General features: G+C 37.8%; 1 protein-coding gene across 10 annotated transcripts in view; it reads right to left on the bottom strand.

Annotated features, from left to right (window-relative positions):
* The window catches only part of LOC105489990 (TBL1X/Y related 1), a 185,037-nt gene that overhangs the window by 62,694 nt on the left and 97,276 nt on the right, over window positions 1-25,067 (bottom strand). For 5 of the 10 annotated variants that reach the window (XR_011619907.1, XM_071091270.1, XM_071091271.1 and 2 more), the window contains exon 2: window positions 18,316-18,391. The exons of 4 other annotated variants lie outside the window; for them this stretch is intronic. The gene's annotated coding sequence lies outside the window, so the exon portion shown is untranslated. Of the gene's footprint in view, window positions 1-6,761; window positions 6,839-18,315; window positions 18,392-25,067 lie in introns of those variants that run through there. One more of the 10 variants, XM_071091275.1, reaches the window with a different exon arrangement.

The raw sequence follows: 25,067 nt of genomic DNA on the forward strand, positions 1-25,067 counted from the left end.
TTCTACTTTATATTTCTTTATTCCTTTATACTTCATTGCTTATGTTGATGCTAAGATTCTTACCTGGCAGACTTAACACTTCAAGGATATGAGAACCAGTAAACATATCTCTACAATCAAGAAGCTCTTAAAAAATCTACTTTTAAAGGATGTAAAGATATGATGAAACATGCAATGGAAAAACCTTGTTTTTTAAAGTTTTTCTTAAATGCAAATTACCTAAAGTGATTATAAAATAACTTGGCATACATGCAAGTCCACTACTTAGTCATTTGAACATTTCACCTTGGCAATACACAGTACCTCCTAACACAACATTCAGAATCATTAATAAGATTTCTCTCTTGTTCTTGGCCAGTCTTAAGATGGATGTAACATCAATGTATTTCTGAGATAGAAATCTTTGAAGCAAAACTTTCATTTACATTAAATGTATTTTTCATTTTGATTTTGGTATTATGATGGCAAACAACAGAAATCGCAATGATATACAGATAACTCTTTAGGGTTCCATTTTGATCATGAGCTGTTTTCAGCAATTTTATCCATCTACCTCACCTTGTCCATCATTTTTTTCAGAGAGACTTAAACATTCAGATATTTAATAACAGGTGGGTTGTGGTGCCTCACACCTTTAATACCAGCACTCTGGCAGGCTGAGAGAGAAGGATCACTTGAGCCCAGGAGTTCTACACCAGCCTGGGCAACATAACAAGACCTCACCTCTGTTACAATAGTATTGTCTTTATTCAGTATAATTACAGTACTGTATAATATAGCATATATATTACTATGTATAATACATACAGTATTATACGTTATAGTCTTTAGTCAGTATTACATAGATGTAAATGAGCTCCTGCAAAAAATTAAGTCTAACTGAACTATTGTTTCTGTTTGGGTAACATATTCTCCTCTAGGAAGACATTGGTACTAAAATTAGAAGTTAAGGAGAATTTGATGTTTAAATAACTAGCTGGTACACAGTGTGAAACCCACTCGACTGTTCACCACTGAATTTCTATCTAGAAGGCATAAACACACAATTGTAATTCTACCATCTCCAAAGTTAGCACACAACACGATTTTCTCAAAGACCAAAATGCCTCATTTAGATAACAGTATTATAGAATTCTTACAACAAAATGACTAGGGCTAGGCGCAACATAGCAGTTTTACTTTGATAAAGTTATAATATATACAAATGGTGATTTAAACAAAAAAATTACTGCAATACATTTGGAGTGATAAAAAGACAAAAGACCAAAAATGAAGTCCAAATTTTTGGTTTCTAGAGAAATATCAAATCATTATAACATCAAGTAATTTCATGATATGTTCTAAAATGAATTTAAAATTGAAGTGCTTCCAAAAAAAAAAACCAGAGAGAAAGTGAAATAAATTTTAAAATCTTATATCTTGTAATTACAAATTATATTTTAATATCAATATTTTACTTTTCTCTCATCCCCACTCACAATTTAATCTGATATATATATTTAAAAATTGAGGCTATTAGAATAACTTTCCTAACAGCAAATTAACAGCGGCCAGAAAATGAACCAGTATTTATAACATTTATGCATAACACTGGATGTTACAGTACTGAATTTTAATACGACTATACTTGTATCTCAAAACTTTATGAAAGAACCATAAAATCCTGTCACAGTGCTTTTTAATCCAACGACTCCCTAACAGACCATTACTAAATTTCTAAGATAGAGATTTTATATATATTGTATATATATGTATGTATGTGTGTGTGTGTGTGTGTGTATTTTTTTTGAGACAGTCTCACTGTGTCGTCCAAGCTGGAGTGCAGTGGCACGATCTCGGCTCACTGCAAGCTCCGCCTCCCAGGTTGACGCCATCCTCCTGCCTCAGCCTCCCAAGTAGGTGGGACTACAGGCGCCCACCACCACACCAGCTAATTTTTTGTATTTTTAGTAGAGACGGGGTTTCACGGTGTTAGCCAGGATAGTCTCGATCTCCTGACCTCATGATCCATCTGTCTCGGCCTCCAAAGAGATTAGATTTTAAAATAAATTCTAATCAATCCAATCTCGCTAATAATTCCACCATAAAAATCATACAGCATTTTTTTTTTTAAATAAATACAACACACTTAAAAAAGTGCCCTAAGCCATACTCCACAAATGACTATTGGTCAATTAAGAGAGTGGAAACAAACTCTTAATAATTTCCTCCCGTGGCCGGGCGCGGGGGCTCATGCCTGTAATCCCAGTACTTCAGGAGGCCAAGGTGGGTGGATCATGACGTCAAGAGATCAGACCATCCTGGCTAACATGGTGACACCCCATCTCTACTAAAAATACAAAAAATTAGCCAGGCGTGGTGGCGGGCACCTGTAGTCCCAGCTACTCGGGAGGCTGAGGCAGGAGAATGGCATGAACCTGGGAGGTGGAGATTGCAGTGAGCCAAGATTGTGCCACTGCACTCCAGCCTGGGCGATGACAGAGCAAGACTCCGTCTCTAAATACATAAATAAAATAATTTCCTCCCATAGCATTTTCGAAAACGTGTTCGAAATTAGCAATTCCATGAATTCCATCTCCCATTAATCATACTTGAATCTGAGCATAGTCTAATTGCATATCCATCCCCTCCAAATGTAGGTATTAGAAATGACCTTAATTAGCCTTTGCTACATCATTTTGAAATGATCAAGTTAGTATGTGTGTTTTGTCTTGTGCTTTTATTTATTCATATTTCTCTATCCTTCTGCATCATAAGCAGGTCAGAGCTTAATGCACAAGCAGAAAAATGTTACCAATGAGCTCTTCAAACTATTTTCAAATTTAAAGAAATGAATTTTGATGAATGCCATTAAAAAACAACAACATATTAACAGGAATCTGACTTCGAGAAATACCATCCACTGGTCTCCATTTTTTCTTAACATTTTACTATGAAAATTTTCAAACATATAGAAAAAAATGAAAACAATATCCACACAGCTACCACCTACAATTTAAAATTAACATTTCCTCATATTTGTTTTAATACATCTATTCAAAGAACTTGCAGTCATCAGTATACTTCGATAAATACTGCAATTTGCCCATCAAGTAATGTTTTTTCTTTTTTTTTTTTTTTTTTTTTTTTAAGGAAAAACTTGGCCGAGCACAGTGGCTCATGCCTGTAATCCCAGCACTTTGGGAAGCTGAGGCAGGCGGATCACGAGGTCAGGAGTTCGAGACTAACCTGGTCAACATGGTGAAACCCCATCTTTACTAAAAATACAAAAATTAGCTGGGCATAGTGGTGGGCACCTGTAATCCCAGCTACTCGGGAGGCTGAGGCAGGAGAATCATTTGAACCCGGGAAGTGGAGGTTGCAGTGAACCGAGACTGCCCCATTGCACCCCAGCCTGGGTGACAGGGCGAGACTCCATCTCAAAAAAAAAAAGGGGGGGGGGGGTGGGGGGAGGAACGGAAAGGAATGGAAAGGAATGGAGAAGGGAGAGGAGAAGGGAGAGGAAAGGAGAAAGGGAAGGGAAGGGAAGGAGAGAGGGAAGGGAAGGGAAGGAGAAAGGGAAGGGAAGGGAAGGAGAAAGGGAAGGGGGAAGGAGGAAGGGGGAAGGGGGAAGGGAAGGGGGAAGGGAAGGGAAGGGAAGGGAAGGGAAGGGAAGGGAAGGGAAGGGGGGGGAAGGGAAGGGGGAAGGGAAGGGAAGGGAAGGGAAGGGAAGGGAAGGGAAGGGAAGGGAAGGGAAGGGAAGGGAAGGGAAGGGAAGGGAAGGGAAAGGGGAAGGGAAGGGAAGGGAAGTGGGAAGGGAAGAGAAGGGTGAAGGGAAGGGAAAGGGGGAAGGGAAGTGGGAAGGGAAGAGAAGGGGGAAGGGAAGGGAAAGGGGGAAGGGAAGGGAAAGGGGGAAGGGAAGGGAGGGAAGGGGGAAGGGAAGGGAAAAGAAGAAAAGACTTACACAAAATACAATGGACTTATACCGGCTATACCATTCAGTAAGTTTTGACAAATGTTATGTACCTGAGTAACGTAAATCCCTAACGGAACACAGAACATTGCCAACACCTTAGAAAGCTGCCACATGCACTTCCCCACTTAATCCCCTTCCTCACCACTCATTCCTACCACCTGCCAACCTCTTCATCTTTCCCCTTCATAACTTCGTTTTGCCTGCCCTACCCCACATGCACAATAGATGAGGTCTGTATGGTTTTAGGACATCATATATATAGAATCACATATGATGGCTTGTTTTGTGTAAGACTACATTCAGTCAGCATAATGTTTTAGAGATTAATCCAAGTTGCTGCAGACATCAACGCCTTGGTTCCTTCCTATTGCTTAGTAGTATTCCATTGTACACATACAGCAACTTGATAATCCATTTTCTTGGTTTATAGACACCTGAATGGTTTCCAGCTTAGGGGTCAACCCCATATTTTAGCAGAGTTTATAAACCAAATTTGGTACTCCACCTCTATGAGTATTTTCTTCCTGGATTTCCTCCTTCCCCGTGCTGGACTACATTACTCTGCAGTGCAGCGTTAGTTCTGAACAATTCTCTAGTTCCTCTGCCAAAGGGAACTTGTCCCCAGGCAAAGATCTGTCAATAACAGGAAACTCCAACGCCATTCTCATAAGACTCCAATCCAGTCTGGCTTCTACTTGTTTCAGGTTTGTTCTAGGGTGTCCTCATAATGTTTGTTTTTCATATCTTGTCCAGAGATTGTAGTTACTATTTGTGGGAGGTTTTGTTCCATAGGAGCCCCTACTCCATTTGTGGAATTATAACTCTACTATTCTTCTGAGCACACTTGTTCAACACTATAATTGGCCTACTTTTTTGGTGTTCCTCGCAACGCTTACCAGTTAGATTGAGCCAGTTTCTTTCAATCAAAAAAGCCAAACTAAACCAGAAATGAGGCCTCCAGGAACTGAAGAGCATAAGAAAAAATCCCTAAGAGAGAACTGGAGAAGTGGATCCTGTAATTCTTCCTATGAACCAACACAAGTTCCAAATTCATCCCAAGATGTGCATGTGGAACATACCTAAAGAAGCACTACAAAGGTCTTGAGAACTGAAGGCACAAATCACCTTCAGGTTCCATACTAACTCCTCAGAGGCTCATTCAGGAAGCAGACTCAAAGTAGCTTAGCAAAGACTTTGAAAACTGAACCAATGTTAGAACCACTGCCCACAGGTGCCACAGAATTTGGGAGTCTGAGCCTATGGATGTTAATTGCCTGCTTTCATTTAAAAACAACAACATTCTATAGGGATGGTACAGATGAAGAAAATCTGATCATTCTCAAAGGAAAAGAAAATAACAGATATTAATCCTGAGATGATCCAGGTGTCAGAATTCTCAAAGATGTCCGTGAAGGGACACGAAAGACAAGTTCTCAGAAGTAGACACTATAAAAAAAGAACCAAATGGAAACTTTATGATTGAAAAAATATGGGAAAAAATTCTAAGACAATAGGAAGTATAGAAAAATGATAGCAAAAATTTGATCTTCCTGAATAAGAGATTACAACATAGATGATAATAAAATTCTACGTTTTAATAAAAGAAAATTTTCCCAAAACAACAAATGCCTTTAGCTCTCAAAAGTAATGAAAAAAATCTAGAAACCTGTCATTATCAAGATGCTTTCAACCCTATTATTCTATGGGTGCCTGAGGTCCACTGAAAACTCTCATGATTCACCTCTATACAATCTGGTTACACAAAATTTAAAAGAATGCTGGAGTGCACAGTTCAAGTCTTGGTTCTGTAATGGAATCACTTCTCTAAACATTATTTCTTCATTTGTAAAATGAGGATTAAACTCAATAGAACTTACTTAGCTTTGTAACATAGTCCCAATATCTAATTTTAGGAACCCTCAAAAAGTCATTCCAGTCTCCCCAGATATTAGCACTGGCCAAGTCCACACACGTAAGTTTTAAATTATCTAGTAGCCACAGGAAAAAGTTAAGAAACAGGCAGAATTTATTCTAATATTATTTTATGTAACCAAATATATCTGGAATATTATAATTTCTTATAATCAATAATTTGAGATATTTTACTTAAAAAACAAAAAAATTAAGTCTTCAAAATCCAGCATGCATTTTACATTTACAGCACATCTCAATTCTGACTAGTCATATTTCCAAGTGTTCAACAGCTACGTATTTCCAGTGGTTACCATATTGGATAAGTCTAAGTATAGAAGTGAAATGGTGGGGGAGGGGAGCCAATAGCAAACAAGGGCCAAGGTGTCTCAATATGGGTAGTCTGTCTTACATATATACATACACAAGCTGTATGTTCAGGTGGTAATGAAAGCGTCTGCCCTGTTACATGGCATAGGGTTGGAGCAATGGAAGTCTGTTTTCTGAAATAAATTTTCATCTCTCTACTATAATTAGAACACACAATTGTTTTTAAGAAAAATAATGGATTTCTCACCAATAAAACAGATACTAACAACTTTACATGGTTACAGCAATATTTAAGTAAGATAACTACCTCTCTATGACAGAACATATACAGTTGACCCTTGTCCAAAGCAGGAGGTTAAGGGTGTCAACCCAGCCAATCAAAAATCCACATATAACTTCTGACCTCCCAAAAACCTAACTACTAACAACCTAGTTATGACCAGAAGCCTTACTAATAACGAAAACACACACATCTTACATGCTGTAGGTATTAGATATTGTATTCTTACAATAAAAGAAGTTAGAGAAAAGGTTATTTAAAAAATCGTAAGGAAAATATATTTACCATTCATTAAATGGAAGTGAATCATTCCGAAGGTCCTCATCCTCTTCACAAGGCTGAGGAGAAGTTGGTTTTGCTGTCTGAGGGGTGGGAGAGGTAGAAGAGGTGGAAGGACAGGCAGGAAAGGCAGGCATACTAGATCTAATTTTTATTTTTAAAAAACCAAGTAAAAGTGAACCCACATAGTCCACACCTGTGTTGTTCAAGGGTCAACTATACTAACCCTTCCATTCTGGGGTTGATTTTCATTCACTCATTTACTTAAAAAAAAAAATTAAACTAATCAAAACGGTTTTGGGCATTTTTCCCTTACACGTTTAAAGTACCTCTATGTAATCTGTTCTATAATCACAAGCCCTTAGGCTCTAAGTCACTTTTTTTAAAATATCAGGTTGCAATAAAAAATGATCCAAATAAACACCTGACAGGAAATGAATGCCTAATATATAGAGGATTGTGAAGGAAGAACTTTAGCATTCCAACCTTTTTGTTTTAAAGACCCTCCTTACGGGTGCTAGTAAATCACAGGAAAAGAGAGAACATAGGCATGGGGAAGGATATCTGTTCCTATGAACCAGGATTAAAATGAAAAGATATAACTAAAATTAACTGGCTTAAGAAACAGGACAGAAGTTGAAGAAGCAAACCAATAGAACCTGTATAAAACTAGAAGTTCCTGTCCTTTACAAACTAACTTTATTATGTTAATTTGTCTCTCAAGCAAAAATTTTTGTTTAAATCATGCAATATTATCCACTGGATGGATGGATGAATGAAAAGAAAAAAGAACGGGAAGGGGGGAAGTCTTCAAATGGCTTCAATATACCACTGAAATAAGAAATGGCCTTCGGTTTCCAATTTTATGGTTATATTGGACCATGCTGTCCAACCACGAATAGTCAAAATCTAGTCAGACCAAATTTAATATAGTACACCCGAAGAAAATTAGGAAACTTAAAAGTCAGCCAGATAATATTCAGTGATAGGACACCTTTTGTTTTAACATTACCGTGTTAAACATCTATCCCTCTATTGTGGGTGTATGCCGTTGCTCTCACACTACTCTGTTTCTCGAGATAAGAGAGCTAGTATTTTATTCCTGGTTGAATAGTGCCTACACTGAGAATTTATAGAAAGGACAGCAAAATTATTTGAAACATGAAAAATGTTGTAAAATAAAAATACTAATTCACCATTAATAGTGAACTAATTCCCTATATTACAGTTAATATAAATTGAGCACCCCAATCCAAAAATCCAAAATCCAGAATGTTCCAATATCTGCAATTTTTGGAGCAGTGATATAACGCCACAAGCAGAAGATTCCACACTTGATCTCATACGACAAGTCACAGTCAAAATTCTGGTTCATGCACAAAATTATTTAAAATACTGTATAAAATTGCCCTCAGGCTATATATATGAGTATATAAAACATAAATGAACTTTGTGTTTAGACTTGGATCCTATCCCCAAGATATCTCATTACAGATATGCAAATATTCCGAAATCCAACTAAATATGAAATCTGAAATACTATGGTCCCAAGTGTTTAGGATAACCAATGCTCAACCTGTATAAAGATTAAATCCATGTAAAAATCCAAGCTTTCTCTGCCTTTCACATGATACCACAGTCTTTCACGGCTTCCATTTTAGGGTCAGTTATTTCAGCCTCTAATGACAGGCATACATTCTCAACGAAATGAAAATGGTTCACACGATATCATGTGACAATGTCGTTCTTTCTTCACATTTAATAATGCCACTTCCGAATCATGATGGTAAAAGATTAAAAATGAAAATAGTAACAATAAACTTTCCTACAGTAAACAGAACCAATTAATTTACGGATGCTACATTTATAACTAGGTAATAATCACTGACTCCTCGCTATGCACCACACTCTTTCCTGGCAGCAACCTGTTGGCAGGGTCACAACTCCTTGAGGTCTTGTCTTCAGTCTGGCAAGTCATAACTTCTTTCGGTTAAGAATAATCAAGTTATGAGATAAGAGATGTTAACAAAATACAGCAGGGCAGTTTATGAGTGAAAGAGGTGATTTACTAATTACACTGAGAAATGTAACTGCCAGTAGACTAGAATATTCATTGATGCAGAAGAGGCCGGCAAGGCCCAGCCCACATTCCCTCATCACTCAACTTTCCTGAGCAGCTGGGTAGTTTTTTACTGCAAAGCACCCTGAGGCCAAACAGCAGGTCAGGAGCTGCTGCCCTGCCCTCTTCAAAGCCTAACTCGCTGACTAAGGAATGGGGGTTAGGTGACAAAGTAACCCAGGTTCCTTGCCCCTTGGGTGGAAAAACAGACATGTTCTACACTGTCCCCCGAGGCTGCCACATGATTTGAGTCCAATTGCACAAAAATATTAGTCTTTCAGGCACTTGGTATCAGCCTCCTTTTCCCTTTCTGGCTTCCCCACAGGAACTTTCTAGATCCACCTTTCCAACAAAGGGTTATAATCAAGGGTCTGGTTCCTCAGGAATCAAACCTGCTCAGCATCATTCCATTCTTTGTGGAAGAGTCCTGTTGTTAAACCAAATTAATTTTTAGAAGTTGTGGGATGACTATACAATCAGAACAAGAGGAAAAGAAGGGCTCAACGGATTGATCAATATAGTTGGTAGACTTTTCTGCAAAATAAGAATCTATCTTTGGAACAGTTCAAAGAAAAAGATATGCAAACAGTTCCAAAATAAACTAGCAAACAACTATAAAATAAATGAAAATATGCAAATTAGAACCATAGTGAAATACTATTTCTAACCTATCAGATTAAAAGACAAATACGTATCAAAGGGAAAAAGGGAACCTCATATATTGCTGGAAGGAACATAAGATGGCATAATGCTTTACAGAAGGGAATTTGGCAAATTGACACCCACATTTCATGCTATCTAAAAACTTCCACTCTTGAAATAGCTATCTGTGTAACAGAGTAGAATGCAGCTGTAAAACAATGAATAAAGACTACATCCCATCCTGGCTAACAGGGTGAAACCCCGTCTCTACTAAAAAATACAAAAAGCTAGCCGGGCGAGGTGGCGGGCGCCTGTAGTCTCAGCTACTTGGGAGGCTGAGGCAGGAGAATGGCGTGAACCCGGGAGGCGGAGCTTGCAGTGAGCTGAGATCCGGCCACTGCACTCCAGCCTGGGCGACAGAGCGAGACTCCATCTCAAAAAAAAAAAAAAAAAAAAAAAGACTATATCTACGTCCTGCTATGAAGTGATCTCCAGAATATTTAAGAATACATATGTATGTGTTTACATTTGAGCAAGATAAATAAAAAATAGTTTGATTTTTGTAAGTAACTTGGTTACTTGATTTTTGTAAGTAACTTGGTTACTTACAAAAGGAGGAAGAATGTATCTCACTTTGAAGTGGTATGTTTCCTAGGATTATAAAACAAAATTAAAACAAATATTTTAAATTCTAAATACTAAAAATAAAATGAAACAAATTGGCCTGGCTTCGGCACAGTGGCTCAGGCCTGTAATCCCAGCACTTTAGCAGATTGAGGCCAGGAGGATTGCTTGAGCCCAGGAGTTCAAGACCAGCCTGGGCAACACAGGGAGACACTGTTTCTACTTTAAAAAAAAAAAAAAAAAAGTTGGCCAGGTGCGGTAGCTCATGCCCGTAATCCAAACACTTTGGGAGACTGAGGCGGGTAGATCACGAGGTCAGGAAAGAGACCATCCTGAACAACATGGTGAAACCCCATCTCTATTAAAAATGCAAAAATTAGCTGGGCATGGCGGCATGCACCTGTAGTCCCAGTTACTCAGGAGGCTGAGGCAGGAGAATTGCTTGAACGATTGAGGCGGAGGTTGCAGTGAGCCAAAATGGCACCACTGCACTCCAGCCGGGCGACAGAGCGAGACTCCGTCTCAACATAACATAACATAACATAACATAACATAACATAACATAACATAACATAACAGTAAAAAAAATTAGCCAGGCATGGTGGCACGCACTTGTGGTCCCAGCTACTTTGGGAGGTGGAGGTGGGAGAATCAATTGAGCCCAGAAGGGTAGGGCTGCAGTGAACCACAATCACGCCACTGCACTCCTACCTGGGTGACTGAATGACACAGTGTTGAAAAGAAAAGGAGAAAAGAGAGAAAAAGAAAAGAGGGAGAGGGGAAGAGAAGAAGAAAAGGGGAAGGGGAGCAGGAATTGGGGAGATAGGGGAGAGAAAGGACAAGTTGACCCAACTATGTATCAAACTGGTGGTGGGCAGGGGGCGGATTACACATGAGGACTTACTTTAAAACGTAATACTTAGCTATAATCCCACTGAGACGTGGACAAAAAAAGAAAAATGAAAACGATAGTCACTACTCATACTGGTTAAATATACATTTATAAATGTAAAAATATGTATAATTTTATATTATGTTTATTTTTATATTTACATGTACTTAAAGTACTTTTAAAGTACATGTACTCTTTTTATACTTTTTGTTTAATATATTACTTTCTATTATGTTTACATATTAACTATTGCATATTATATAACACAAATATATAAATATTCTTTTTCACTAAAAGGAATCAGGACTTCTTAGAGACATAGCTGATCTGAGGACCAACAAAGGACACGTACAAGATGAGCTTTGGCCAACATCTTGTTTTGTCAGAAAGCAAGGAAGTTACCAGAGAGAGAATACTAGAGTCACATCAAAAAAGACTCAGAAGTAAACTTGAAAAGGCTCTTTTGGCCAAGGGAATGACATCAATAAGAATACAAACTACAGTGCAATAAAACATATCAAATGCTTAAATCCACAAGCTCACAATAACTCAAAAAAATCCTCACTTGTTACTTAGAAAGGTATTCAAGAACCCTAGAAAGGCTTCCAGGAAACAACTCAGTACTTTGAAAACTGGTAAATAAAGGAAAGAATCATGCATTTCATATGCCTTTGTGCAATCTGTGCCACAGAGTAATGAAATATCTGTTAGGGAAAGTTTCTCTTTATAGAAATGTTACATATAATAAAAGCTTGATATAACTGGAATATCAACATTTTCTTTGCCCTCATGGAAATAATGGTTCTAGGAATGATCATTAATGTCGCCTACTGTCAGGAATAAAAAACAAACATTAGGTGCTTCTTTATGCAAGCATACAGTGAGTGTCCTTTATCTAAAATGATTGGGACCACAAGTTTTTCAGATTTTGAAATATCTGCAGTGTAACAGTTTAGCACTCCCAATCTGAAAATGTGAAATCCAAAATGCTCCAATGAGCATTTCCTTTGAGTGCTGTGTTAGTGCTCAAAAGATTTCAGATGTTGGAGCATTTCAGATTAGAGGTATTCCATCTATATTTAGCACCACCTGTGAAATATTCTGCCACCCCTACCTCTCAAAATAATAAAGGAAAAAAACCTAAATTAAGATTAGATTAATCTTAATTAATTAGATGAAGCCGTTAGCTACAACCACCAATATAAGGAAAAGATTAACCTTATACTATAGGAATCCAATAAATAAAATACAGAATGTAGAAAACTTCACAGGACAAATAAAAAGGAAAAAATAGGTAGAAGCATAAGCTATACCCAGTAACCAAACATAATGTATAAGTTCTGTTGATTCTGTAAAAACATATTAGGAGTAGTTCAGAAAAATCAAAGCTAAGTAGACAGTTGGTAGTGTTAAATTATTGTCAACACCTCACATCCATTAGGATAGTCAGTAGCAAACAAACAGCAAATGTCCAGTGTGTAGAACCCTGTTGTACTGTTGGTAGGGATGTAAAATGGTGCTGCTGCTCTGGAAAGAGTACAGAACTTTTTCAAGGGGGCGGGGGGGGGAACCCTAGAATTACCATACGATCCAGCAATCCCTGTTCTGAGATCCCAAAAAGAATTCCAGTTCTAAAAAGAGTTGAAATCAACATGTCAAAGAGATTTGCACATCCATGTTCAAAGCAAGACTATTCATAATAGCCAAAAGGTAGAAGCAACCCAAATGTCTACCAACAAATGAATGGATAAAGAAAATGTGGTCTGACTTCCATTCAACACAGTACTTACTGGAAGTCCTAGCCAGAGCAATCAGACAAGAAAAGACATCAAGGGCATCCAAATCGGTGAAGAGGAAGGCAAACTGTTGCTGTTTGCTGATAATATGATTGTATACCTAGAAAACCCTAAAGACTCCTCCAAAAAGCTCCTAGAAGTGATAAAATGAATTCAGCAAAGTTTCAAGATACAAAATTAATATACACATCAACAGTGACCAAGTGGAGAATCAAATCAAGAACTCCCTTTTACAGCTATTGTAATAGCTGCAAAAATAAAATAAAATACTTAGGAATATAGCTAACCAAGGAGATGAAAGACCTCTACAAGGAAAACTAAAAAACACTGCTGAAAAGAATCACAGATGACACAAACAGAAACACATCCCAAGTTCATGGATGGGTAGAATCAGCATTTTGAAAATGACCATACTGCCAAAAGCAATCTACAAATTCAATGCAATTCCCATCAAAATACTGCCAACATTCTTCACAGAAATACAAAAAACAGTCCTAAGATCCTATGGAATCAGAGAAGAGCCCACATAGCCAAAGCAAGACTAAGCCAAAATAACCAATTTGGAGTCATAAACATTACCTGACCTCAAACTATACTATAAGGCCACAGTCACCAAAGCAGCATGGTACTGGTATAAAAATGGGCATATAGGCCAATGGAACAGAACAGGGAACCCAAAAATAAAGCCAAATACTTAGAGTCAACTGATCTTCGACCAAGCAAACAAAAACACAAAGTGGGGATAGGACACCCTATTCAATGAATGGTGCTGGGAGAACTGGCAAGCCACACATAGAAGAAGGAAACTGTATCCTCATTTCTCACCTTACACAAAAATCAACTCAAGATGGATCCAAGAGTTAAATCTAACACCTGAACCCATAAAAATTCTAGAAGATAACATTGAAAAAACCCTTCTAGACACTAGCTTGGGCAACAACTTCATGACCAAGAACCCCAAAGCAAATGCAACAAAAACAAAGATAAATTAAGATGGGACTTAATTATTAACTAAAAAGCTTCTGCACGGCAAAAGAAACAATCAGCAGAGAAAACAGACAACTCACAGAGTGAGAGAAAATCTCCACAATCCATGCATCCAACAAAGATTCTGTAGATCCAGAATCTACAAGGAACTCAAAGCAGCAAGAAAAAAACAAATAATCCCATTAAAAAAAAGTGGGCTAAGGACATGAATAGACAATTCTCAAAAGAAGAAATACAAATGACCAACAAACGCATGAAAAAATACTCAGTATCACTAAAAATAAGAGAAATGCAAATCAAAACCACAATGTGATGCCACCTTACTCCTGCAAGAATGGCTGTAATCAAAAAATGAAAAAATAATAGACGTTGGCATGGATGTGGTGAAAAAGGAACACTTACACTGCTGGTGGGAATGTAAACTAGTACAACCACTAAGGACATCAGTGTGGAGATTCCTTAAAGAACTAAAAGTAGAACTACCATTTGATCAAGTAATCCCACTACTGGCTATCTACCCAGAGAAAAAGAAGTCATTATACGAAACAGATACTTGCACACGCATGATTATAGCAGCACAATTTGCAACTACAAAACTATGGAAATAGCCTATCAATCAACAAGTGGATAAAGAAATTGTGGTATGTGTATATACACCATGGAATACTATTCAGTCATAAGAAGGAATGGAATAATGGCATTCATAGCAACCTGGATGGAATGAGAGACCATTATTCTAAGTGAAGTAACTCAGGAATGAAAACCATAACATTGCATGTTCTCACTCATAAGTGGGAGCTAAGCAATGAGGAGGACGCAACGGCATAAGAATATACAATGGACTTTGTGGACTGGGGGAAAGGGTGGGGGATGGAGAGGGATGAAAGACTATACTTTGGGCACAGTATACACTGCTCCAGTGATGAGTGCACCAAAATCTCAGAAATCACCACTAAAGAACTTATCCATGTAACCAACCACCACCTATTCCCCAAAAACCGATTGAAATAAAAAAAAAATACAAAAAAAAAAAGAAAATGTGGTATGTACAGACAATGGAATTTCATTTTGCCTTAAAAAAGACAAGGAAATAATGTCACAGGTTACAATACAGATCATCATGTTAAACAAAAGCAGCCAATCTCAAAAAGACAAATACTATATGGTGCTACCTATATGACGTATCTAGCAAAATCAGAAACAAATAAAAGGGTTGTTGCCAGAGGACGGGCTGGGAGGAGAGTGGGGTGTTGGGAACTTGCAGGGGGGTGGGAGAGGGTGGGTGCTGTTTAATGGGTATACAGTTTTGGTTTTGCAGTGAGCACAGATCACGCCACTGCACTTCAGCCTGGGCAACAGGGTGAGACTGTCTCAAAAAATAATAAATAAAAAGTCAAAATAATAATATACACCTGCTGGCCCATGGGTCCTACTAATGCAATATGAGATAATTACAAAAAAGTAGTTATGAAACATTTGATACAGGAAAGCAGCTATAAATCATGATTTAAGGTGCAAAAAAAAAATTTTTTTTTGAGATGGTGTCTCAGTCAGCCAGACTGGAGTGCAGTGGCTTACTGCAACCTATGCCTCCCAGGTTCAAGGGATTCTCTTGCCTCAGCCTCCCAAGCAGCTGAGATTAAAGGTGTGCGCCACCACGCCTGGCTAATTTTTGTATTTTTAGTAGAGATGGGGTTTCACCACGTTGGCCAGGCTGGTCTCGAACTTCTGATCTCTCAAGTGATCCACCTGCCTCGGCCTCCCCAAAGTGCTGGTATTACAGGCATGAGCCACTGCACCTGGCCATAAGGTGCGATTAGATTTAAAATTACTTGTGTCTAGGTAAAAGAAGGGTGAAGGCAAAAAAGGATGTTATGAATCCCTCATATTATTTTAACAAGAACAATGATCAACAAGGGAAATAAAAATGTTTGAGGAGATGGATATCCCATTTATCCTAACTTGATCATTTTATATCTATACAAGCATCAAAGCATGCACCGTAAAATAAGTACAACTACTATATATCAACTTTTTTAAATTTTAAAAGAAAAAAAACACTGTTGAGGGTAGGTAGGGAGGTGGTAGAGGTAACTGTATATAATCCCACTAAGCATTCTGGCATTTTCAGAGAAAATAAATATGACATACTACACAGCACAGGTTCAACCCAGAATGTTATCGCGTTTCTGAGGGTCATGGGAAAACCACACCATTTTTGAACCAATACCTATAAATTTACTAGCACATCTGGCCAAATATATAGAAATGGCTTCAGTGTCCTTAGCTAGACTGTCAGCAAGTTTGCTGTAATATTGGTCTACTTCATCTCTCACACACACTAACATACATACATATATACATACACACACATGAAAACACACTTAAACTTCTGTGATGATATTAAAATGATTTCAGAGATTTTCAACAAAACTGACAAACATGTTTGGGATGATCTAATTTACAATGCAGTCTATGAGCAGTTATAAAACCCGTCTGTGAATAGCACATAAAAACTTTCACTTAAGGATAGGCACCTGTATCTCAGATACCCAACTGGTCTGATTGCCAAGGGAGACGTGCCACAAATACTAAGGATCCGACAACAAAGAAGAGTAACAGGTTTCAAATGTGAACTTCATTTGAACAAAAACTTCATGTGAACAAAAAGTCAAGAGCAGACACTCCAAATACCAAAGTTGATTTACCATGGATGTATTTCTTTCATGAGAAACTCTAGCGCTCCCTGGGAAACAGCAGATTTAGTGGTTAATGAGTCACCAGAGCAACCCAAAGACCCCAGCAAGTGCTTTATAAATTAACAAAAAAACATGTCATCCTTTGTGCTAGGTAAAGCTTGGCTTGGGGGGTGGGGAATATGTTATTTTCTTCAACATTTCCTATCAACCCCTGAGAGAGAAAAGAAAAAGGAGAGAGAAGGAGAGGAAAGGGAGGAGGGTGAGGAGGATGCAGAGAGAGGAAAAGAACAGGGAAAGGAAGAGGTCAACCTTTTTTTCCCAACAGGAATTCAGAAGAGTTTAGACAGAGAAAATCCTCCTCCTATCAACATACTGAAAACAATCCATCTCCAATAGGAATTATTTCTGGGAATATTTTCACAAATATCTTACCCACTTATTCTGGTTCTCAACTTTTAATAGTTTTTCTTTCAGAATGATACATCATTTCCCACCAAATTCTATGAACCTCAATCAGTTTCTCTGCCTCCCTAATTTAGTAAAAATAAAATTGTTGGTAATGAACTCCAGAAAATATTTATAAATGTAATCTTACGTTATTATTTAATTCTTAAAAAAAAGTAAAAATTCATTTCTCTTCTATTTATTGATCCCCAAAATAAACAACAATATTATTTTGGTAAGAAATTATTTTTTAAGAGAGAATCACTCTGACTTCTAGTTAACAATGATAAGCACTTGACATACAGCTAGAATAAACCTTAGAAATTAAGTCCAATTCCATCATCTAAGATTTACAAGAGTACCTGCCAAAAGTCAAAGATTCATAGTATATTCAGGAAATAAAGCAAATGCCAGCTCTCACAGAGTCCAGTAGTCTTTCTGCTATATCAAATGATTGCCATTTATATTCTACAGTGAAAGACTTCTTAAAAATCCTCTCAAATAGATAAGAATGACTCTCCTTAAAATGATTAATTACAATAGTAGAATCCTAGCCATTTAAATGCACATAACTAAAAAATATTAAGATAAATGCAATACACAAAAACAATCTATTTTAGTGAAATGATGGACAAAAATAGAAGAGCAAAATGCCACTGTTGCATTTCTAACAAGAAAGTACTATTCACAAAATATAGTTCATTTGACAAAACACAAGACCATCACGATATAACAATATTTTTCATCCTGATGACTGTAGCTAAGATGTTTTTAAAAGTACAGAACACAGAAATCTTCAGCTGGACACGGTGGCTTGCACCTGTAATCCCAGCACTTTGGGAAGCTCAGGCGGGCGGATCACCTGAGGTCAGGGGTTTGAGACCAGTCTGGCCAACATGGTGAAACCCTGTCTCCTACTAAAACTACAAAAAATTAGCTGGGCGTGGTGGCGCATGTCAGTAATCCCAGCTACTTGGGAGGCTGAGGCAGGATAATCTCTTTAACCCGGGAGGTGGAGGTTACAGTGAGCCGAGATCACACCATTGCACTCCAGTCTGGGTGACAAGAGTGAAACTCCATCTCAAAACAGGAAGAAAAAGAAAGAAAAGAAAAGAAAAGAGAAATTTTCAAAAGTAGCAATTTTTCCTTTACCAAATATTCAAAAGTTACTTTTAAGTAACTTAAATTACATATATTTAAAAAGAATAAAAATTAAAAACAAAAAAACAAAAAAACACTTACTTAGCTTGGGAACACATGTATTTTGTCAAATTGTGAGAAACTTTCAAAATTCGCAAAAGATTCTAAAAACAAGAGAATAATAAACACTCTGACATTGGGAGCTGGAGAGTCTTACCATTGGCAGTGCATTGATGTGGGGATGTGCAACTGAATATCCGGTCACCGCCAATCACAAGTTGCTGTTGTTGATGCTGAGGAAAAGGAAAGTAAAGTATTCAATGTGCCCTAAAACAAATTCAGTTTAAAAGATTTTCCATACCAAATGTTACATGTTTGAAATATTCTTTAAAGTCCCCACCAGTGAATTTCTTTCTCCCTCAAGTAATTGTTATCATAAACAACAGCAGCAACTTTTGAGTGCTTAATACTTGGCAAGTCTTTAGAATGTTCATAAGAGGTTGGCATAGTGAATAAAATGAGACTCAAAGAGATTAACCTGCACACAAGTGGTCTCACCACAATTCAACTCAACTCGCGTAAATATTACTGTATTAAGGTCCAATTAGTATGTTCATAATCTAAAACCATGGGCCACCAAGAATGACATAAACTTGCATTCTATATTCTGTTTAATAATAAAGAAAAATATGTCATTGGTTTAGAAACAATTCCAATCAAAACTTACTAACTTTGATCTCTTTAGACTTTACGTATTTTATAGGGCTTATCCAGTTTTCTCAATTGCTAAGTCAGGGCATATTATATTCCATAAACCCTCTGTGTAAATAAAAAAGTTATACTTCATGGCCGGGCGCGGTGGCTCACGCCTGTAATCCCAGCACTTTGGAAGGCCGAGGCAGGCGGATCACCTGAGGTCAGGAATTCGAGACCAGCCTGGCCAACATGGTGAAACCCTGTCTCTACTAAAAATACAAAAATCAGCCGTGCGTGGTGGCTGGCGCCTGTAATCCCAGCTACTCGGGAGGCTGAGGCAAGAGAATTGCTTGAACCCAGAAGGCGGAGGTTGCAGTGAGCCAAGACCACGCCATTGCACTCCAGCCTGGGGGACAATAGCAAGACTTCGTCTCAAAAAAAACAAAAAGTTATACTTCACATACCATGTCAGAGCAGACGCTTAGTTGGAACACTGACCAGTACAGTTTCCGTCATGGAGTACAATTTCGTAAAGAGTAAAATCAAGCTGACACCACAGAAAGGAGTTTACTATAATATATGGGAGGTTTAGCTCCTACACCAATTAGGTAAAGTTAAGAAGATAACTAAGTAAATGATGATTATGCCACTTACACTATCCCACCAATCCCTGTGGCTTCAAAACAGGGCACAGGCGTGAGCCCCCAAGGTTTGTTGCCTAGAGGCACTTGTGAGCTACTTGATAGGTCTTTTCTAGCATGGACTGAGGAAATGTTCTTTAGACATCATGTCTAGATACCACTAGAATCTGTTTACCTCAAGGTCGTTTGTTATGAACATCGATTATTTCAAAATAAAGTTTTTGTCAATTTTTGAGCTAAAGTTACATAAGGCTGCTTGTTATCTAAAAATCTACAGAGCACTTTTGTCACAAAAATTTTTGGCATACATGCATTCAATTTATTTATAATTAACATGTACTACTTATATTTTAAAACACATATAAGAGGTCAGGCACAGTGACTCATGCCTGTAATCCTAACACTTCAGGAGGCCGAGGCGGGCCGCTTGAACTCAGGAGTTCAAAACCAGCCTGGGCAGCATGGCAAAACCTCATCTCTCCCAAATATACAAAAAATCAGGCATGGTGGCGCACAGGTCGTGGTCCCAGCTACTCGGGAGGCTGGGGCACGAGAGTTGCTTGAGCCTGGGAGGCGGAGGCTGCAGTGAGCCAAGATGGCCATGCCCCTGCATTTCAGTCTGTGTGATAGAGACTCTGTCTCAAACAAAAAAAACTCCCAATATAAGTAAAAGGCAGATAAACAATGTACTTACAGTGCTATATTTTTGTTCATAACATTCTACATCCTTAATGTCTTAATGACAGTTTTACATCATTAGCTAGTATCTTAAGGTAAAACTTAATCGTAGAGCAAAGCTCATCAATACCAATAGTGAATATTGCACTTTTTTTTTTTTTTTTTTTTGAGACAGAGTCTCACTCTGTCACCCAGGCTGAAGTGCCGTGGCACAATATCAGCTCACTGCAAACTCTGCCTCCTGCGTTCAAGTGATTCTCCTGGTCTCAGCCACCCGAGTAGCTGGGACTACAGGTACAAGTCACCACACCTGGCTAATTTTGGTATTTTTAGTAGAGACGGGTTTTCACCATGTTGGCCAGACTGGTCTCGAACTCCTGACCTCAAGCGATTCACACGTCTCGGCCTCCCAAAGTGCTGGGATTACAGGGGTGAGCCACTGTGCCCCGTGGAATAATCTACATTTCAAATACCTTTCTTGATCATCGCTAATTTTTTCAGACATCTATAAAATGATTAGATAATAGCAAGTGAAGAGTTCATTCTCATAGTTTAAGTATTGGCTCTGCCATTTTCTTTCTTTCTTTCTTTCTTTCTTTTGAAATGGAGTCTCGCTCTGTCCCCCAGGCTGGAGTGCAATGGCACAATTTCAGCTTACTGTAACCTTCGGCTCCCAGATTCAAGCGATTCTCCTGCCTCAGCCTCCTGAGTAACTGGGACTACAGGCACGCACCACCATGGCCGGCTAATTCTGTATTTTTTAGTAGAGACAGGGTTTCTCCATGTTGGTCAGGCTGGTCTCGACCTTGGGTGATCCGCCCACCTCAGCCTCCCAAAGTGCTGGGATTACAGACGTGAGCCACCATGCCCAGCCATGATAATGGCTAATTTTTTCATACATCTATTAAATGATTATATCATAGTAAGTGAAGAGTTCATTCTTGTAGTTTAAGTATTGGCTCTGCCATGTTCTTGTTTCTTACAATTTTGGTTTTAGATGCAATTTTTTTCTCTACCTTTGTCTTCATTCATTCATTTAGCTTTTCCTATTAATACTACAAGTCTTTAAGAAGAAAGACCACAATAGTGATTTAATAGTTGATGACATGGTTAAAAAGTGATTCTAGGATTTGAAGGATGAATAAATACATGAAAAATGGTATACCAATTGCACATGCAATTTAATCTGGAAAATTTCTAGAAACATATGCAGGGCCATATTTTTTCTCTCTTAAGATGTTTTCCTAGTCAACTCATTGACCTAGCCATCATGCAATGCATATATAAAGCACATCTCATAATTAAAATAAATATCTAAATTTTAAAAGATATAGTGATATACTTTACAAAGGAATTACAAAACTTAAGGTGCATTTAACATAATCTGACAATGTGTATTCAAACTATTTGTATTAAAGGAATTCAAGTCCAAAACAGGCGTATCCTGTCTTATCTACGTTTCTACTTTTACTCAACATTCTCAAATCTCATCACAGCAGATCACTGTGACTCTCTTATCTGCACTCTTTGGCTGCCATGACATTCCTCATTCCTCACCAGAAATGTCCTTCTGACTATGGTTCTGCTCACAATATCCCTCCTTCAAAGATCAGGCCAAATCAGCTTCCTCCATTAATTATCCACCCCACCATCCAGAGAGAGAAAAATGAGCCCCAGCCTAACATATCTCCCTTTCCACAACTGCATAGTGCCTTATTCTTTCATCATGCCTCTCTGATCAAATTTCTGGAGACCCAAGACTGATGTAATCATCTTGCTGTCTCCCAACAGAACTAAGAATAGTGCCTTGAACATACATGGTTCTTAAGATATACATGTTGATAAAATGTTAAAATATCTAGATATTGAGGAATGAATTTACACATATTTGAAAATAAAATGCAGTAGAGACTGAATTACTGCACAAATAAATCACACTGGGAAGGAAAAACTCAGCAGTGGATTGTTATTTTGAAAATGCTTGGCCGGGCGCGGTGGCTCACGCCTGTAATCCCAGCACTTTGGGAGGCCGAGGCGGGCGGATCACAAGGTCAGGAGATCGAGACCACGGTGAAACCCCGTCTCTACTAAAAATACAAAAAATTAGCCGGGCGCGGTGGCGGGCGCCTGTAGTCCCAGCTACTCAGGAGGCTGAGGCAGGAGAATGGCGTAAACCCAGGAGGCGGAGCTTGCAGTGAGCCGAGATCGCGCCACTGCACTCCAGCCTGGGCGACAGAGCGAGACTCCGTCTCAAAAAACAAAAACAAAAACAAAAACAAAAAAAAAAAAAGAAAATGCTTGAGAGAACCTGGTTATACCAATAATTTTAATACCACTTCCAGAAGGTGACCAATAAAGGTTGATCTTCTATCATTAACAAAAAACTCAAGAAGTACATGATCAATCACATTATTGGTGTAAAAACTATCACCTCCTTTGTGTACTACATAAACTGAATCTATTTACTCTACTTCTTGTAATAAAATAAATGGCTGCAGGGTTTGTGTTTTGTCTCCAAACAAAAAGCTTTGCTTCCAAAAATGTATTTCAAAGCATTTTATCTAAAGTAAATGATTAATTTTAAATAAGGCTTTTAGCATAGAAAGACACTGTTGACTTAGCAGACATCTTCTAAGATCTGCCACCTACGCATAATTAGGAAGATTTTTTTAAGATGCAAAAATTCTAGAACAGCAAATTATATATTTTGACTGCTCTTCAAAAATACTACACTGCAGTGTCTAGAAGTAAATTTATTTAATTTATAGATAACTTTGAAAAGCTAATGGACATTATGGGCCCTTTTCCTAGACAAAGGTACAAACATAATAAATACTTACTTAAGGTAGCAACATTCTAATCTAGAACCTACTGGTCAGTAACAAGTTCAAGGAAGTATATCTGGTATCCTTTATAAAAAAAAGTTTTAAAAAAATTTTTTAACGTACAGAATTTGGGAAAGTCATCCCATGAATTAAGAGAAAAATATAATCCCAGCACTTTGGAAGGCCAAGGCAGGGAGATCACTTGAGGTCAGAAGGTTTGGGTGGATCACTTGAGGTCAGAAGGTTAAGACCAGCCTGGTGAACATGGAGAAACCTCATCTTTAGGGAAAATACAAAAATTAGCCAAGTGTGGTGGCAGATGCCTGTAATTCCAGCTACTCAGGAGGCTGACGCAGGAGAATCACTTGAACCCAGGAGGTAGAGGTTGCAGTGAGCTGAGATCACACCACTGCATTCCAGCCTGGGTGATACAGCGAGACTCTGTCTCCCAAAAAAACAAAACAAAACACACACACACACACACACACACACACACACAAAAAAAAGAAGAAGAAAGAAAGAAGAGAGAGAGAGAAATACATGAGAATCCTACCAGAACTGACTCTGCTTAGAAAGATTTTTATTAAATTAACTCCCAGGAAAAATCACAGAAAAAGTTCAAATTAAATTGCTTAGCACATGATTGAAGGCACAATTAAGAAAAAACAAAAACAGTACTACCTCCTAATGAAAAGATTAATACATATTTGTAAATCAGAGTTTCAACTGAATCTTCTTAATCCGTTTTACAAAAAGGAATGTTAGTATGTTATCTCCAACAACATACTACGCATACATCAAAGCCTTTAAGCATTATATCCTCCACTGTCCTCACCCCATCCTCATTTCCCATGGAATTTACACATACAGATAATATTCCAGACAGCCAGAAGGTAAGGCAGGTGAAAAGCAGAAGGAGCTATAACAGCAGGGATATCTTAAGTGACTCTGAGATCAGACTCACTGTCAGATCATGCACAGCTTTGCAATTACTGCCTATGTTTTCATTTCCATTTGTTACTTAAGCAATTTGGGGAAAACTGATTCAAAAGTTATCTGACTCCATTTTTAAAAATAAGCTATTCTCAAGATCACATACTCACATAAAGAGAAGACGATTTAAACATACACTCGTGTCTAATCACCTAATTGTTACCTTAGTTGAGTTAGTTTCACCGGTAACATCACATGTAATTGAATTTTATGTTAAGATTATACAAAAATAAAGTATTGTGCAAGAATAAAACAAAAAAACTATCAAGTATTTCTAAATTTGTCTATCACTGGGTAAGCAATGCAATTAAAAATAGCAAAAACTCTCTTACAATGACCCACAGAGTTCTTAAAATTAAAGGTTGTTTTGAACAGTTTCTAATGCTAATATAAGTCAAGTTTATTATTTTGGCACTAACACCTACACATCGAAAGCTTCCAGTTCACAAACCTTCAGTGATAGGGATGCTGAACATGAGAAAAGGCTTACACTCCAAATTTATGGATACTTGAAAACTAATATAAAAATGTATGGATCATTTTAAGTTACTTTTTTTTTAAGTGAGTACAGCATTAATGTGTAAATATAACTGTTTTCTCCAAAATAAGTTATTAAATTAATGGTGTAATTTACAGTGCCTTTGAAATACCACAGATATGACACTGTTTTCTTGTTTACACGAAGTTTGACAGCTGCTAAACCCTTTGTTAAAAAAGTAGTTTGGAAGAAAGAAACAAGTGTGGGGGGCGGGGTGGGGGACCAGCAGAAATAGCAATGAGGATCTAAGAAAGAATACATGGGGGTAAAAAAAAAAAAATGAAGCTTTGTTGCCTAAGACCACACAGGTGGGTACACTGGCACTTAAGTTAGAAGAGAAAAATGACATTCCTACATCTTACTAGATTTCTCACTCTTCCTAAGGTTTGAATATCTGATTCAAGGTATTACAAATTTGAATAGCTAATTAGGCTACAACACAAAAATCATTCAGTTGAACAACACATTTCCAGTAAAAATAACAGCAGCTCTGCCAAGAAGACTAAGTCTTTGATTAACTCTGTCCTACAGAAATGCCCCAGATTAGAACCTAACTATGACATGGTGAGCCCCTCACTCAGATGTAATTGGTCTAGGG

The sequence above is a fragment of the Macaca nemestrina genome, chromosome 2 (genome assembly GCF_043159975.1).
Source record: "Macaca nemestrina isolate mMacNem1 chromosome 2, mMacNem.hap1, whole genome shotgun sequence".
Taxonomy (NCBI): domain Eukaryota; kingdom Metazoa; phylum Chordata; class Mammalia; order Primates; family Cercopithecidae; genus Macaca; species Macaca nemestrina.